This window comes from Zootermopsis nevadensis, unplaced genomic scaffold (assembly GCF_977971745.1).
Source record: "Zootermopsis nevadensis isolate Lab colony 2312 unplaced genomic scaffold, Znev_1.0 Znev_ptg000003l, whole genome shotgun sequence".
NCBI lineage: Eukaryota > Metazoa > Arthropoda > Insecta > Blattodea > Termopsidae > Zootermopsis > Zootermopsis nevadensis.
In genome coordinates this window covers 730,522-746,917 of record NW_028259135.1, presented here as the reverse complement: position 1 = coordinate 746,917, position 16,396 = coordinate 730,522, and the positions used below count along the sequence as shown (strand labels likewise).

The 16,396-nt window shown below is 39.6% G+C and overlaps 1 protein-coding gene across 15 annotated transcripts in view; it reads right to left on the bottom strand.

Annotated features, from left to right (window-relative positions):
* Positions 1-16,396, bottom strand: part of Ih (hyperpolarization activated cyclic nucleotide gated potassium channel Ih) — a 381,399-nt gene that overhangs the window by 113,678 nt on the left and 251,325 nt on the right. Inside the window, exon 1 of one of the 15 annotated variants that reach the window (XM_087360008.1) lies at positions 12,643-12,698. The exons of the other annotated variants lie outside the window; for them this stretch is intronic. The gene's annotated coding sequence lies outside the window, so the exon portion shown is untranslated. Of the gene's footprint in view, positions 1-12,642; positions 12,699-16,396 lie in introns of those variants that run through there. 15 annotated transcript variants of the gene reach the window in all.

Genomic DNA, 16,396 nt, shown 5'->3' with positions numbered 1-16,396 from the left:
GGTATCATCAGATGATCTTTGGTGCCACTGAGCCAGATATCGTCAGAATCTTTGGTGCCACTGAGTCAGGTATCATCAGAGTATCTTTGGTGCCACTGAGCCAGATATCGTCAGAATCTTTGGTGCCACTGAGTCAGGTATCATCAGAGTATCTTTGGTGCCACTGAGCCAGATATCGCCAGAATCTTTGGTGCCACTGAGTCAGGTATCATCAGAGTATCTTTGGTGCCACTGAGCCAGATATCGTCAGAATCTTTGGTGCCACTGAGTCAGGTATCATCAGAGTATCTTTGGTGTCACTGAGTCATGTATCATCAGATGATCTTTGGTGCCACTGAGCTAGGTATCATCAGAGTATCTTTGGTGCCACTGAGCCAGGTATCATCAGAGTATCTTTGGTGCCACTGAGACATGTATCATCAGATGATCTTTGGTGCCACTGAGCCTCGAAAGTGGATCTGAGTGTTGAAAATATCAGAATTTCAGCCGTTGCTCTCGTGAAATCAGGCAACGATGCCAGAAGTTTTATCCCCGCCTGCCCGATAGCATCTCTGCGGTCTGTTTGTTACGAGAAGTAGTTCTAACATTTCTGTGGTCTCGAGTCTCAAAAGAAGACTATTTCCAGTGGTGTAAAGCGGGGGGGGGGCCTTATTACAGTTGCAGGTGCAAATTTTCAGAGGCTGCACACCGTATCTTTATTTATGTATCACTGTGGAGCTTTTGAAGTTGGAATATCAAACAACCGGCCTTTGAAACACAGTGCCATCTTGCCTTTCACATTATTACGCACAGCTACGCAAGTTTACTGCGTAATAACAGACATGTCACGAAAATGTAGGTGTGGCGTAGATGGAATCCTAGAGATTAATAGGAAAGAAGCAGACTTATGGCGGTATAAGTATTACTTCCGGGATTGATACACATAATTTAAACCACCTTGTTAGCATTTAACGATTTTCAGGTACCAAAAGCAATATTTCATTAGATTATTTGAGGTTTTAAATTGATGTCTTGTTTCCACGAGAGGGACACGGCGACAAATAATATTTATGGGTCAGTAATTCTACCTGTCATTTTTATGGGCTTCTGGGACATGATGGCCTCCCATAATGAATGTATTCCACAGGACAAAGTAACGAGCGGTTAGAGTACAACACGTGACTGCAGCTCATTGGCTGGCGACGGCACGTGACAGCAGATGCGCAGAAGTTTAAAAAACTCGGTAGCCATGAGTGCTGAAATTTGGGTACGGTTGTGGTGTTAAAACGTCACACATTTCTGTTACAAAACGGAGATGTTACATTGGTACGTGACCCTTGACCGGATTTATGATTCTGTAATAGTAATATCATGCAGTATTTAAAAATAATCCAGTTTCCAGAGTCATATTAATGTACAAAGTTGATGATTATGTCGAAATAACTTTGTAAAAAAAATCTAAACCTTGACGTCTTGTGTTCGGAAGACCGTTACATGAAAGGTGGGCATTTTTACGTACCCGCGATGTCTGCGCGACCCCAAAAAATTTGCAAACACGTATAAATCTTAAAGAACTGTAACCAATAGAAACGTCTCAGTTCCAAACTTTATTTGGTTTTTCTTTTTTCACCTGTTTATGGTTATATATCATAACCTAAACATATTGAATCACCCTGTACATTACGTCTTACTTCTATGCCGTTCCTACCTCAGTAATTACATTGCGCCACAGTGGTTATGAGATGAAGTTGCAACGCGATTACAAAGTTCGCAGTGGCGGGTTTTATTATTGCTACAAGGGCAAACAATAGGCCATTTAAGCGTCTGATACATTGCTTTGTAGAGCAGCCTCGATCAGAGTAGGTCAAAGTCTCTAGACAGACTGGTTGCTGCTGTCTGCAATGGTTTAAATCTACAGCACGGTTAGAACGCCTTCCAAAAGAAAGCAGCCAATCCTACGCGCACTACATTCATGTTTTGCTGCCGATCTCACAACAATTCGACGTTCCCTAGTACACAAGTTTTTACGGAATCTACAATTTATCCTGAAAACAGTTTCCTAGAGAAACCACGTTTGTTGTTTACGATATATTACGGTTAGATCAGTCAGTATAGTGACTGGCTACGACCGGGGTTCGATCCCCGACGGGGACAGAGGATTTTTCCTCTAGCCTCTGCGTCCAGACCGGCTCTGGGGTCCACCCAGCCTCCTATCCAATGGGTACCGGGGTCATTTCCCGGGGGTAAATCCGGCCGCGGCGTGATGCTGACCACTCACCCCATCTAGTGTCAAGGTTAAGAATGAGTAGGAGCTATACCTCCTCTCCCCCCAAGCGCCTACATGGCGTTTAGTGGGACAGATTCACTTTTAAGCTTACCGGTAGATGTGCCGCCCTGTTAGAAGTGAACATTAAAACTTCGCATATTCTAAATCTTAGGCTAAATGGAGGGATAGACATTAGTCTCAAAAATTAATTAAAGATGTATTTTTACGTTTATATTCGCAACCAAGAAATTTTGTACCACCGGCAAGAAACTCACGCAGAGAAAGGTTTATTTCATGATTTTTATAAGGTCTGTACACTTGTCTGTGCCAAACGTAACCCTACATAATGAAAGGTATGTGGCTGATAAGTGGTTGGAGACGTACACCGGCTGTTTTATTCCTTGGAGCCGGTCTAAACGCAATGATAACGAGACGCCCTTTCTCATTATCGAATCCGGGTCTTCCACTCCCCAGCCTAGTGACTGTAATCATGGCTCTGTCCCAACCAATGGTAAACATGCACGTGAGTTTTCCTACCCTCCCTAACCGTAATTTTTATTTGCTCACTGGAAATAATATAAATATAGCTATCGTGCGAACTTCTGAGTTGTAAGCTAAACAAAATAGAACGACCGACAATGTAAGAATGTAATAGATTCAGTTTACATCCAGTTTCTTTAAGATTCATTCTTCCATCTAAGCCAGTTCTACCAAGTGGGCTCTTCTATCCGGGATAGTTAACTCATCTGTCCCATGCGCACGACATCCTCCTTGATTCTATCTCCAAGATATTTGGTGAAGGGTTCAACTTATTAATCTGCTTGTTACGTAATTCTCTAGAGCATCCTTTAAATTCCATTTATAATAGCAGGCATGCATTTATACCTCAGATAGCGGACGGAAAGTCGCGATTTACTAAGCATCTCCCGAACTTAATCTCTTTCAATTTATTCATAAATGCAATTGTAACTTTTTACTGTCGTTCCCAAATGTTTAAACTTCGCTAATTTTTTGGAAAACACTTAGCTGTTTTAAAATTGAAAATTTATCCTGCAATCTGGCGACGAAACAAACATGTATTCGTTTTCTGAGTTGCCTTCTGGACGAACTACATTATTTATGTATATATATATATATATATATATATATTTATTTTTTCAAGAATATCTGTACTGTATTTGAAGAAATACGAATTGATAGTGTGATACTTAAAATTCGCCTTGGCGCGGGCCGAACACAATACATCGACGGGCCACGGGTTGATAATCCTTAATCTAAATGAACTATATTTACAAAGTTTAACACCTATCAAAGTTAATGTTATGCGGACGGCAGGCATTCAGTCTGACGAGTTTATCTGGTTCGTGTATAAATCACAGATTGGTTTATAAACCTGTCGTTACCCGTTATCTTTTTCAATTAACCCCGACAGCTGAGAGCGATAAGCAGTGATTCTATGTCGGCAGATCCACTGTCAGCCCCGTGATAAGCCGTGATAGCCGGTCGAATGCGGATTAAAATACAACACCGGTAACAATTTTTGATGGTTGTAAAACATAGGTCTATTTAATACGCCGCACAGAAGCAAACTCTTTGAAATACAGACTTTTAAAGAGAATGATTTATTAAAAGTTTAAATCTATTTTGTGTTGTGCTGAACTTTTGGTTCTTAACAGCAACTTTTTGCCTGAAGATTTCTGTCTTCTGGGTTGTTGCGCTGTGTAGTCTGGTCGATGTTAACCAACGTTTCAGAGGTCATACTGCCTCCATCATCAGGGCGATGAGTATGAAGATTTCTGTCTTCTGGGTTGTTGCGCTGTGTAATCTGGTCGATGTTAACCAACGTTTCGGAGGTCATACTGCCTCCATCATCAGAGTTTGAAGATTTCTGTCTTCTGGGTTGTTGCGCCGTGTAGTCTGGTCGATGTTAACCAACGTTTCGGAGGTCATACTGCCTCCATCATCAGGGCGATGAGTATGAAGATTTCTGTCTTCTGGGTTGTTGCGCTGTGTAATCTGGTCGATGTTAACCAACGTTTCGGAGGTCATACTGCCTCCATCATCAGAGTTTGAAGATTTCTGTCTTCTGGGTTGTTGCGCCGTGTAGTCTGGTCGATGTTAACCAACGTTTCAGAGGTCATACTGCCTCCATCATCAGGGCGATGAGTATGAAGATTTCTGTCTTCTGGGTTGTTGCGCTGTGTAATCTGGTCGATGTTAACCAACGTTTCGGAGGTCATACTGCCTCCATCATCAGGGCGATGAGTATGAAGATTTCTGTCTTCTGGGTTGTTGCGCTGTGTAGTCTGGTCGATGTTAACCAACGTTTCGGAGGTCATACTGCCTCCATCATCAGAGTATGAAGATTTCTGTCTTCTGGGTTGTTGCGCTGTGTAGTCTGGTCGATGTTAACCAACGTTTCGGAGGTCATACTGCCTCCATCATCAGAGTTTGAAGATTTCTGTCTTCTGGGTTGTTGCGCCGTGTAGTCTGGTCGATGTTAACCAACGTTTCAGAGGTCATACTGCCTCCATCATCAGGGCGATGAGTATGAAGATTTCTGTCTTCTGGGTTGTTGCGCTGTGTAATCTGGTCGATGTTAACCAACGTTTCGGAGGTCATACTGCCTCCATCATCAGAGTTTGAAGATTTCTGTCTTCTGGGTTGTTGCGCCGTGTAGTCTGGTAGATGTTTACCGACGTTTCGGAGGTCATACTGCCTCCGTCATCAGGGCGATGAGTATGAAGATTTCTGTCTTCTGGGTTGTTGCGCTGTGTAGTCTGGTTGATGTTAACCAACGTTTCAGAGGTCATACTGCCTCCATCATCAGAGTATGAAGATTTCTGTCTTCTGGGTTGTTGCGCTGTGTAGTCTGGTCGATGTTAACCAACGTTTCAGAGGTCATACTGCCTCCGTCATCAGAGTATGAAGATTTCTGTCTTCTGGGTTGTTGCGCTGTGTAGTCTGGTTGATGTTAACCAACGTTTCAGAGGTCATACTGCCTCCATCATCAGAGTATGAAGATTTCTGTCTTCTGGGTTGTTGCGCTGTGTAGTCTGGTCGATGTTAACCAACGTCTCAGAGGTCATACTGCCTCCGTCATCAGGGCGATGAAGACTTCTGTCTTCTGGGTTGTTGCGCTGTGTAGTCTGGTCGATGTTAACCGACGTTTCAGAGGTCATACTGCCTCCGTCATCAGGGCGATGAAGACTTCTGTCTTCTGGGTTGTTGCGCTGTGTAGTCTGGTAGTTGTCCACCCAAGTTTCAGAGGTCCTTGATGTTTGCTGCCTTCATGATCGCACTGATGATGAAGGCAGCAAGGCCTTCTGAAACGTAGATAAACTTCTACCATACTACACGGCGAAACAACACAGACGACAGAAATCTACAGACTCAAAACCGTGAAAACCTAAAATCCAACTTTTAGTTTCTTCCCTACACGTTTTTAGACTCAAATATAGAAATTTCTCATCTCCCCATGTATGCTATATGCCTCACCCATCTCATCGTCTCTGACTTACATATGACATATAATTACACTATTAAAGTTCCATAAGAACGGACAGAGATAATAACATGGAATTAATCACGTTTTTCCAACGCATTTAGAACGTGTCCGATGTCAAAGAATCGATTTACCGTGGAACATCGATTAAACAGAGACGCATTCGAATGGAAGAAAGCAGTGTCACCAGACAACGAGGCTTTACAACAAGTTCAGGGCCACGGTATTCCCCGAACTCTTGTTAACAGACGTCACGTGTCCGAGCGCCCTGAGGCTGGCAGCTTCACGTAAGTGAAACTCGTTCCTCATGCACGGATATGTGACCTAAACTTCAACAAGACTTTCTGAGAAATTCGTACTGATGAAGACTGGTTTCCTATTAATGCCTGTGTCTGTGTTGAGACTATAATAGTAACAACTCGGCATTAAAGGTTATGTAATTTTTACTAGTACGTATCATGACCTTTTCTTTGTCGGACATAAATTCAGTTGATTGTATCGTCACCTTCTTTGGAGTTAAAATATAAAAAATATATTTTACAGAATTTTATATATGCTCAGAGTGAACAAACATGATCTGAGTGGTTTAAAATGTATATTTAACGAAAACCAAACGGTCATAAATTTAACTTACACAGCAGGAAACAGAACTTTTAAAAATATTTGCAGCAAATGGGAGATCGCAACCGTTGACTTGACAATAAGATGACACAATCAATGGCGAATTTTAGTCTAGAAGTCAATTCGTAAGAAAATGCAACATCTAAATCCCCCCCCCCAAAAAAAATCATAGCACGATGTAAGTTATTTTAATAAGAGTTCACCACCGCCAAAAACCTCAAATCCTACTAGTAACTCACACAGCACAACGTTTCACGAAAAGACCATGACGAGTGGGTAAGTATCTGGAAGGAAGAGTCTATATTTTACGTCAACGTAATTTCTGAACACTCGGAGATACTAATGAAAGCAACAAAAAACCTCATTCATAACATCGAACAACTTAGACCAGCGTTTCTCAACCTATGGTACGCGAGCCAAGTAAGAATACCAAAAGATAATATTAAAACAGATAAGTTTTAACTGAAAACATTTGTTTACTGGTACATTTAATGTGTTATATTAGAATTAGTGGTACGCTGGCGAGAAAAGGATAAGAACCCCTGACCTAGACTGATTTCGAACCGTGTAACGCCGGAACACAAGGTTCGAGGCACCTGTCTCCCTGTCTTCTACGTGATACTTTCTCTTGGGGTCGTTATATAAGCAAAGGAGTCAAAGAGTAGCCTATTATTTATTCTGGACGCTGTGTGTCTGTTTTAAAGAATCCGGTGTATTTACACTACCAAGCTTACATAGAAATGTTTATGCTCCGTCCTGGCTGTTTAACACACGTGCTGGCCCAAGGAGAATTCAGTTGAGGCACGAGCAATGCATCACTAAGCTACAGCTGTCGTCATCGAGTTTGCATGCCTCAAGGCCACCGAAGGATTCCCCTCTCCGCGCGACTGCAAGTCAACAGTACAGCTTTGCTAAGATGTCTTCAGTTTCCTGGGCTCCGCTATTCGTGTATGATTTTGTTGTGACCTTGAAACGTAATTTGCAAACGGATACGAAATTTAGATTTTACGCAAGGTCAGATAATATTTTTCATCCCCAGATATGTACGTTTAAAATTAAGTTTACTGTTTATTTTCAAACTTTTTCCGGATTAGGGCTTATACCCTGTGGTATTTTAGAAATTATGAACCCTTTTAGACATTAGACGGACTGTCAGCCCAACGTAAGAAATCTACCTACAAATAACACCACAACACAGGAAATCCCAAACATCCACTCCTGAAATGGTATTCGAAGCCGGGAAAGGGAAAGACCAATGCTTCATATGGCGCGGCCACAGATTTCCAGCCTCTTTCGGCACAAAAAAACACACACTAATCTAATATAAAAGTACATCACGTAAAACGGTACAAGGTGGACGACCGAAGTTTGATTCCAGTCATTGGAAGCCATTTTCCTCTACGCCATCACGTCTTGGCAAATTCTGATATCACCCATCCTCGTATCCAGTGGGTATACCCTGAAGGGAAACTGATCGATGCGTAAAGCGAGCCACTCATATATATATATATATATATATATATATATATATATATATATGTAGGCTGCCAATCAATCAAACAATCAATCTTTTACTAAGTTGAGTTCTCTACACAGATGACTCGTGTATTTGTTAAAGTTTTATAATTTTTATTATTTTAATCAATTTTATAGAATGTTTTGGTCATTCTTAGGATTAAACCTTTGTATTTCCCGCTTCTGTCACAAGGTAGCAGCAGCTGTACGTAACAATCGATTAGTCAGACATGTCTGTATGAAGGATCGATTTTATAGACGCTAGAAGTTTTGGTTTTTCTTCAGTCGATGTAATCGGTCTTCGCCCATTTTTGAGTTATATAAATTTATAGCACGAAATGAATGCAATTATTACATGTTCGAGGATGTGAGGAACTTTACAGAAACCTATACGTGAGATATAAACACGCTCGTATTTCAAGTGCTCAGCTGAGCTGAGCTGGACGAGACACACGCAGCTGTACTGTACAGTCACGTGTTGCGAACAGCGCATAGCTTGTGACCTGACTCAGTGGTTTGTCATCTCGTCTTTCGTCAATGTCATTTGTTGAAACACAAACAGGCAGAAGGCAGTGGTCTTGTTGCTAGGATACACGGAGATATATCTTGTCATTAATCTCTGACATCAAGTCACTATTTCTCTTGGAAAATTGTACCTCAAAAATAATTCCAACGCCATTTTTTAAATCCAGTTTTTTATCATGGCAGCCATGTTGACTTTTAAGGTGGAAGAAATATTTGTTACTCCGTGCAAATGTGCCTGATAAAGAGCCCGGTGGCCACATAATAGGGTTGAGTCCAAATATTATATTTAAATTATGTAAGTTTTTAGAGCCTGTATTTTAAAGAACCTTAAATTCAGTTAAACTACTACTCCAACCTAAAATTTGTGTCTATATGACAACCAGACTTGTACAGATAAAAAATCCATCGACCTGATATGTTTTACATTTTCCGAAGTATTTTAATTACGATAGTTCATTTACGTAAAATTTCTGAAATTTCGTCTAAATCAGTGATTCTCAACCCGCCGAAATATTTCGTGCATCCAGTGTTCTTTTACGTAATACCGTATAACTCGGTGCTATGAAAAATTGATATTACCCAAGTTAATCCACTGGAAGTAAATAATTAATATAAATTAATTCAAATTTGTTGAAAAAAAGTAGTGCGTAGTATGTGGACCTGTTTCTGACATTAAGTTAACAGCATTTAAAAAAAAACCTCTAGTCGATAATAAAGTGCAAATATGGCCCAAGGCTTTGAAAGTATAAAAACATTAGTCCAAAAAACGTTTTTATACGAATGTCTACATATTTTGTTCAAGACATTTTAATTGTAATGAGAGGCTGCCAGAAATTTATTTGGCAATCAAAATAATGATTAACATTAATTAAAGTTAATTAGACGTCCAATTGGATATGAAATACTACGTAGCACTAATAAGTTCAAAAAACATTTCTCAAAGAAATAAAACTCTTAAATGTACCTTACAGGCTCTGATTCGTATAACGAACCAAGAAAGCTAAGAATTCAAATGTCCAGACAGTTTACTGTATCGAGTATAAATTGGATTAATATACTAGAGCACAAAGTCTGATGTCGGATTCTTGTGAACACTGATGAACCTTCAGGGTTCAAAAAGGGCGAGGTATTTCTTCAATAGCAGAGAAGATTCCATATTAATGGACTGTTCTATGGAATAACTTATAAGAGTGTACATATTTCAGTTTGAACACAGAATAAAAATACAAGGAGACACAGCATGAAGACGGGTCCTGATACCAAATAATTAACATAGTCGAGTTTATATCACGTCTTATAAAAGCTTGTATTTTTCGTCGAGGCGTTTCGAGTCGATGTAACAGGAATGTAATTCAAATAAATCACTTTGTATTGATCAAACAAGAGTAGAGACAGTCCGCCACTGCCACATCCCTCACACAAACCGCTATTAGCAACGCCGAGGTCTTGTTACTCGTTAAGTCTTAATTGAAGTGCAACTTTTTAATCATTAATGCCCCTTTTTGCTGTGAAACCTACAACCACAAACTGCGCAGGTCCAACTTTCGCTCCTTATTCTCCTTCATTGACTTCGTCTCTGTTAAGTACTTCTGTTAAAACTGAACTCTCTTGACTTCATCCTATACAGCTCCAATTAACTCAAAGATATATTTGTTTAAATCTTGTCAGTCTGATCACAATAAAATTCCTATTAAATATTAAAATATTACTATAATTAACATTTAAATATTTAAAATATATTAAAATGATGTTCTCTATCGAAATGTTCGATGTAAATCGAACATTTCGATAGAGAACATCACCGAACTAACCAAAGCTCTGTCCTGGGCCAACAAAATCCAATCTCCTTCAACTCCTATCTCCCATAGATCCCGCCTGAGATTATCCTCCCATCTACGTCTAGGTCTCCCCAGAGGTCTCTTCCCCTCAGGCTTCCCAAATAGTGGACCCAACCAACCAGATGGCTTACGGAACCCAAAGGTTCATCACCGAATTAACCAAAGCCCTCCACCGGACCCTGTCCTGGGCCAACAAAATCCAGTCTCCTTCAACTCCTATCTCCCATAGATCCCGTCTGAGATTATCCTCCCATCTACGTCTAGGTCTCCCCAGAGGTCTCTTCCCCTCAGGCTTCCCAAATAGTGGACCCAACTAGATGGCTTAGGGAACCCAAAGGTTCATCACCGAATTAACCAAAGCTCTGTCCTGGGTCAACAAAATCCAGTCTCCTTCAACTCCTATGTCCCATAGATACCGCCTGACATTATCCTCCCATCTACGTCTAGGTCTCCTAACTTATTCTCTAATTCGCTACTCACTGATTTCAGTGCCCCAGCCTTAAAAGAGACTCCTAATGTTCCAAGTTCAAAATCTCATGTCGTTTTCAATTGCCATGGTCGTCCCAAAGAGTCCGTCCTGGTCCGAGGCTTAGTTAATTTGTTTGTAACAATGTTGTTTTTTACGGTGAAAGGTTGTTAGCCTTACGCCCAACCCCCAACCTGGAGAACCATTATTATTATTAAAGATGTCACGTACGGTTATTTCCTTAATTTAAAAATTACCTGTCATTAAAACAGCAATTACCTTACACAGACCGTACATAATTATTTCCATTACGTAATAAACCTGACAAAGTTACTTCATTCAAAATTATAGTGGGCTACTTTGTGTCTTAAACACGTTTATCTCATTGGTTTATTAAGGACACACGTAACTGAACTGTTTGTTCACATTTCAACTACTCAGTAAAGACACCATTAGTTTAAATGGATCGCTCTGCATTTTAAACCCAAGTTACGTATTCCATTGTTATTTACTCTAGACCGGAAGAACCGGCACACTAGCGCCACCGGAAGCGATTCGGCCGCCATCTTGCTGCGTGTAATCTTGATTGAAAATTCACCTAATTAGCCAGTGCTTTTACACATCAAAGGGGTGTTATGTCTTAGCAAGAGGCTGCGTCCGTTTGGTGCGATGTTAACGCGTTTTATACATTAATACCTAATGAAGAGCTTTTATTAAATGATAGTGTGGAGGTTAGTTCTGAAAATAAACACAAAAGAAACGAAATATAAAGACGTATATTCTATAATCACGGTTCGTTACCAGAAGGCAAGAGAAAACCATGACATGACGACAGCTTTGATAATATGGCAAAGATCAGAGAGTCCTAGTTACGAACCACAGAAAGTAATCAAAATTAAGTTCGGAGAATCCTAGCCAACATGCAGCTCAGAATCTGCGGTCTTTTCGTCAAAAATTTTAAATAAAAACGTAAAGATACAATAAAAACAACTAAGAATTTTACCTGTTTTGGTATGGGTGTGAAACTTGGTTTCTTACATTAAAGGAAAAATTAGCATGGACTTAGTTGACACGTAATGAATATTCGATACAACAGAAATATCGCCAAGCCACTTAGTTTCACGTCCTAGATCATCTTTGATTGGCGTTCTAATCATAAAATTATTAGAAAGGAGGATGTCTGTCCGTCCGTCCCTCCTTCCATTTACTCAAGTACAAACGTCTACATTATTCATGGTTATGAAACTCGGTATGAAGGTTGTATATTTCAGCATCTTGGTACTTTTTAAACTAATTATCGTAACGCTACAAACAAGGGAACTGTGCAAATTTCTGAGTTGGAAGAATCACTAACGCCACTGAACTTAAGAGTCTGAAGTACATGGGAGAGATGACAAATGCGCACGATTATAGTTTGAAATCCTGAATGAAAAAATAGTATTTGGAGACCTACGCGTAGATGGGACAATATTAAAACTGAACTTAAAGAAATAGGTTTTGGAGTGTCTTAAAATAGCTCAGGATAGGATTCAGTGATGGGCGATTATGAAAATGGTAACAAACCTTCGGGCTCCATAAAAGACGGGTAATTTCTTGACTAGCTGAGACACTATTAGCTTCTCAGAGAAGGTTATTGATCCATGAGTTAATTAGTATATGTTGTCTCATGTCACCGCATCTATAAATATTATCTCTAATTTAGCGGAAAATTTAATTTCGTTTAAAAAAACTACTTTCATAAACGAGATTCGGTGTGTCTGTATGTTTGTCACGTTCTGCAGTGACAAACTAACCGCAACACAGAGATCACAAGATAATCCAAGGTTGCCCGACATTCTGCTATTATCGTTGGTACGAGATCATAAATTCAGTTTCAAAGAGATGAGACTCTAAGTTCAATGAAGAAGCAGATAGCAGCCTACAGTACCTTGCGTGTTACCATGGTGACGAAGGAGATGTGTATACAACGGCATATGGACATACCTGAAACAAAAATAAAGAAAAAGTTAAAATGTTGTTCCTATTGCGGTATTAAACGAGCAAGAGACAACGGACAAGGGGTAGTCCTTATGCTTACGGCAAAATTTGCCGTGGTACAAACTTTTAAAAAGTGACGTAACAACTCCATCCATTTCCCATCCTCACAGCCCAATTCCCTAAAATCCATCTTGATGTTATCTTCCCATCTCCTTCTTGGTCTGCCCAAGGATCGCTTTCCAGAGGGATTTCTCACCAAAATTCTTGCCCCATTGCCTTCCCATGCGTGCTACACGTCCAGCCCATCGGAGTCTCCTACATTTCACTATCCTCACTATGTTAGGTTACCTGTACAATGCACCAGCTCGTCGTTATGCAATATTCTAAATTCCCAACTTATTTCATCCCTTCTAGGTCCAAAATATCTTCCTGAGAACTCTGTTTTCAAACACTTGTAATCTACGTTCTTCCTTCAAGGTAAGAGACCACGTTTCACAACCATACAAGACAACAGGCAAAATTATTGTTTTATATATCTTTATCTTCAGTGTTTTGGACAGCAAACGAGATGATAATGTCTAAATAGAACGGAAACAAGTGTTCCCCAAATGTATTCTAGTCCTAATTTCATCATGGACCTCCTTTATACTTATTGTTGTTCCAAGATACTTAAATTTTGAATCACTTTCAAGTGATGTGTTACTTTTAATATATATATATATATATATATATATATATATATATAGGTTTATTTACGTCACTGGAATCTTCCGATTTCCAGCCCCTCCATTCTCCTTTATCCATCAACTCCCACCATTCGCCCATTCTCTCTCTGCCACTACATCCTGAATTTTGAATTTCTTCCATCCATTTAACTCTGTCTTCATCCCGTCCTCCTTTCTAGTTTCGCCCTAACAGCATCCACTCCCAGTATACGTCAGGCCATCTGCTTTTCCGCCGTTCTTGGGACATGCCCACACCAAACCAATTTTTCTCACGTAAGTCAAAATCCACATATCGCACCCATATTTGGTCAATATTCCAACTTACCGATACATAAACGTATAAACACAATTATGAGACCGCCTAACACAAGAATACTGCAAATAAATTTTGTCCCGGAACTAGTTCATTTTACTGATATATGTTTGGCAAATTTAAAAAAAAACTATTCATTCAATGTCAAATTCGGCTATCAACGTCTGTCTTACCTACAAAGAATTTAAGTGCAATGCTATAAATAGGACATTACGTAAATAAGCTGTATTATTCCGCTGTAATATCTTTGATTTAAACCAGACATCGCGGTAGAGTGGTTAACATTATTACCATAAATTTCTCAAATCCTAGGTTTTACTAACCAGACCTATTCCCACTGAAGTTTAACTAAATACACCTATGTGCTTTCTTCGTTATAATATACCGCTGTCAGAATACATTGTAATAAACTGTATTGTACTTAGAATTTTCAAATATATCTCGATGCTGCCCTTACCTGGATAATATTATTCTATTAAGTTTTAACGCTTATGTAATTAAAACAACGTCATAAAATACGCTAAAATTACACAAACGTTTTAAATACTTTAACTGATACATTCAGCTTCGTATCGAAAATCACAGTTAATAACTGCTTAAAAGTCTTCACTGGACGTTAAAAAAACTCTGCAGCTATCCCATAAAAACAAAAAATGACGTCATAGGTTATTAATTGTTGCGTTATTAAACCTAAACGCCTGTATTTATGCTCCATATAATTCATATGACGCTGTCTCCAGCAGAATAAGTCTGAAGAACTCACGAACGCCCTTGACAGCAAATGTCTTCCATCTTGAAGATAGCTGTCTTCTGGGTTGTTGCGACGTGTAATCTGTTAGAAGTTTATTAACGTTTCGGAGGTCCTCGCTGCCTCCATCATCAAGGCAATGACGATGGAAACAGGAAGGACCTCTGAAACGTCGATAAACTTCTAACAGATTACACGTCGCAACAACCCAGAAGACAGCTATCTTCAAGACTCGAATTATACGTCTTCCATTTTATTTTCAACGTTTCATCCTGGAGAGATAGCCTATACCATGAACTTTAATCCAGCTAATACTGTTTTTTTAAATTTTTTATTGGAAGATACTCTCTCTTTGCTATTGCGTTTATGGTACAAATGTAACCTATTTCTCTACATTCATTCTACACGTAGTTCTAAATTCATTGGCAGTTAAAAATGTACTTTCAATGTATCTACTCTAGTGCAAGCCATCACACTTCATAAATATTTCATTTCTACCGTCTGAATGTTATTCTAACTTGTGTTTCGCTTACCTTTCATGTTTCTAGTGTATTCCCTGTTTTATTCTTTTCATTGTTCTTAAAAATATTCCACTCCACCTCAAAATGTATTAACTTTTATCTAAATCTTCTTTTTCCTTGCAACTAATAGTGCATGCCACACGAATCACATATAATAATTGCTCTAACATGTTCTTATCCAAAGCTATTTTAATATCACCGATATTTTCCTCTAAAATTCAAATCTGTTTTACTTTTTCAGAACTTAAAACTGAAACCACTGCGTGATTTAGGGAGTCATAACAATTAAATCAGTACAGCAACTAGGCTACAGCTGATCGACCACGGTTCGATTCCCGACAAGGTAACAATATCCAGGCTAGTTCCGGTTACGACCCTCCTACCCAGTGAGAAGCACTGTTGCTTCCTGGGAGATAAACCTAACCTCTTCCTTCCATCTAATGGAGCTATACCTACACTCCCCCCATACACCTAAACGTAGCAGTACATAGTTAAACACCGGGGACTTCACCATGACGTATCACCTGTTAATTTATTTATCCCAAACTTATTTGTGCAAATTAATTTCACTGTCTTTAGTATTAATATATCATTATCGATTAGCAGTGTAAATATTATTAATTACTTCAACAGTGTAATGCCTAAATTTAGTCTTCTAAAAGTATGAAAGTACAGACATACCTCGGAGATATTGCGGGCTCGGTTCCAGACCACCGCAATAAAGTGAGTCACACGAACTTTTTGGTTTCCCAGTGCACATAAAAGTTATGTTTACTCTCTACTGTAGTCTATTAAGTCTAAAAACAACGCGAGAATTACCGAAATATGACGCAGAGACACGAAGTGAGCACGTGATGTTGGCAAAATGGCGCCGATAGACTTGCTCGACGCAGGGTTGCCAACAAACCTTCAATTTGTGGGGGGGGGGGCCTTTGTATTCCAACACTCCATAGACCCCATAACTTAGTCAGGCTACAGACTTACATAACCTACTAAAAACTGTAAATAAATGGGTTAAAATGAGGATTTCGATCGCCTGTTGCGTGCACCAGCGATGAATTTCAAACCCGTCCAGAAAAGCGGATTGGTCATTCTTATTTAGGAACTGCGCAGCGTCGGGAAATGATTATTATTGAACTCCAGCCAACCAGACGGAAAACTAGCACATAAATTTATTTCATTTCAATATAGGCAGAGATAAATCTTTCACGGCCCCTAAGAAAATATACAGCGCACTCCGACATCCTTACATAACATAAACACAGGGGTTTTGAGACCAAGATGTCATGTCACATCTACAGATATTCGCTTTTCCTTTGAGGAGGGGCACAGTGGCGTATGCCTGCGTCTAGACGTCACACAACGAAAACTTTAAGATTTATTTCGTCAGCCTAACG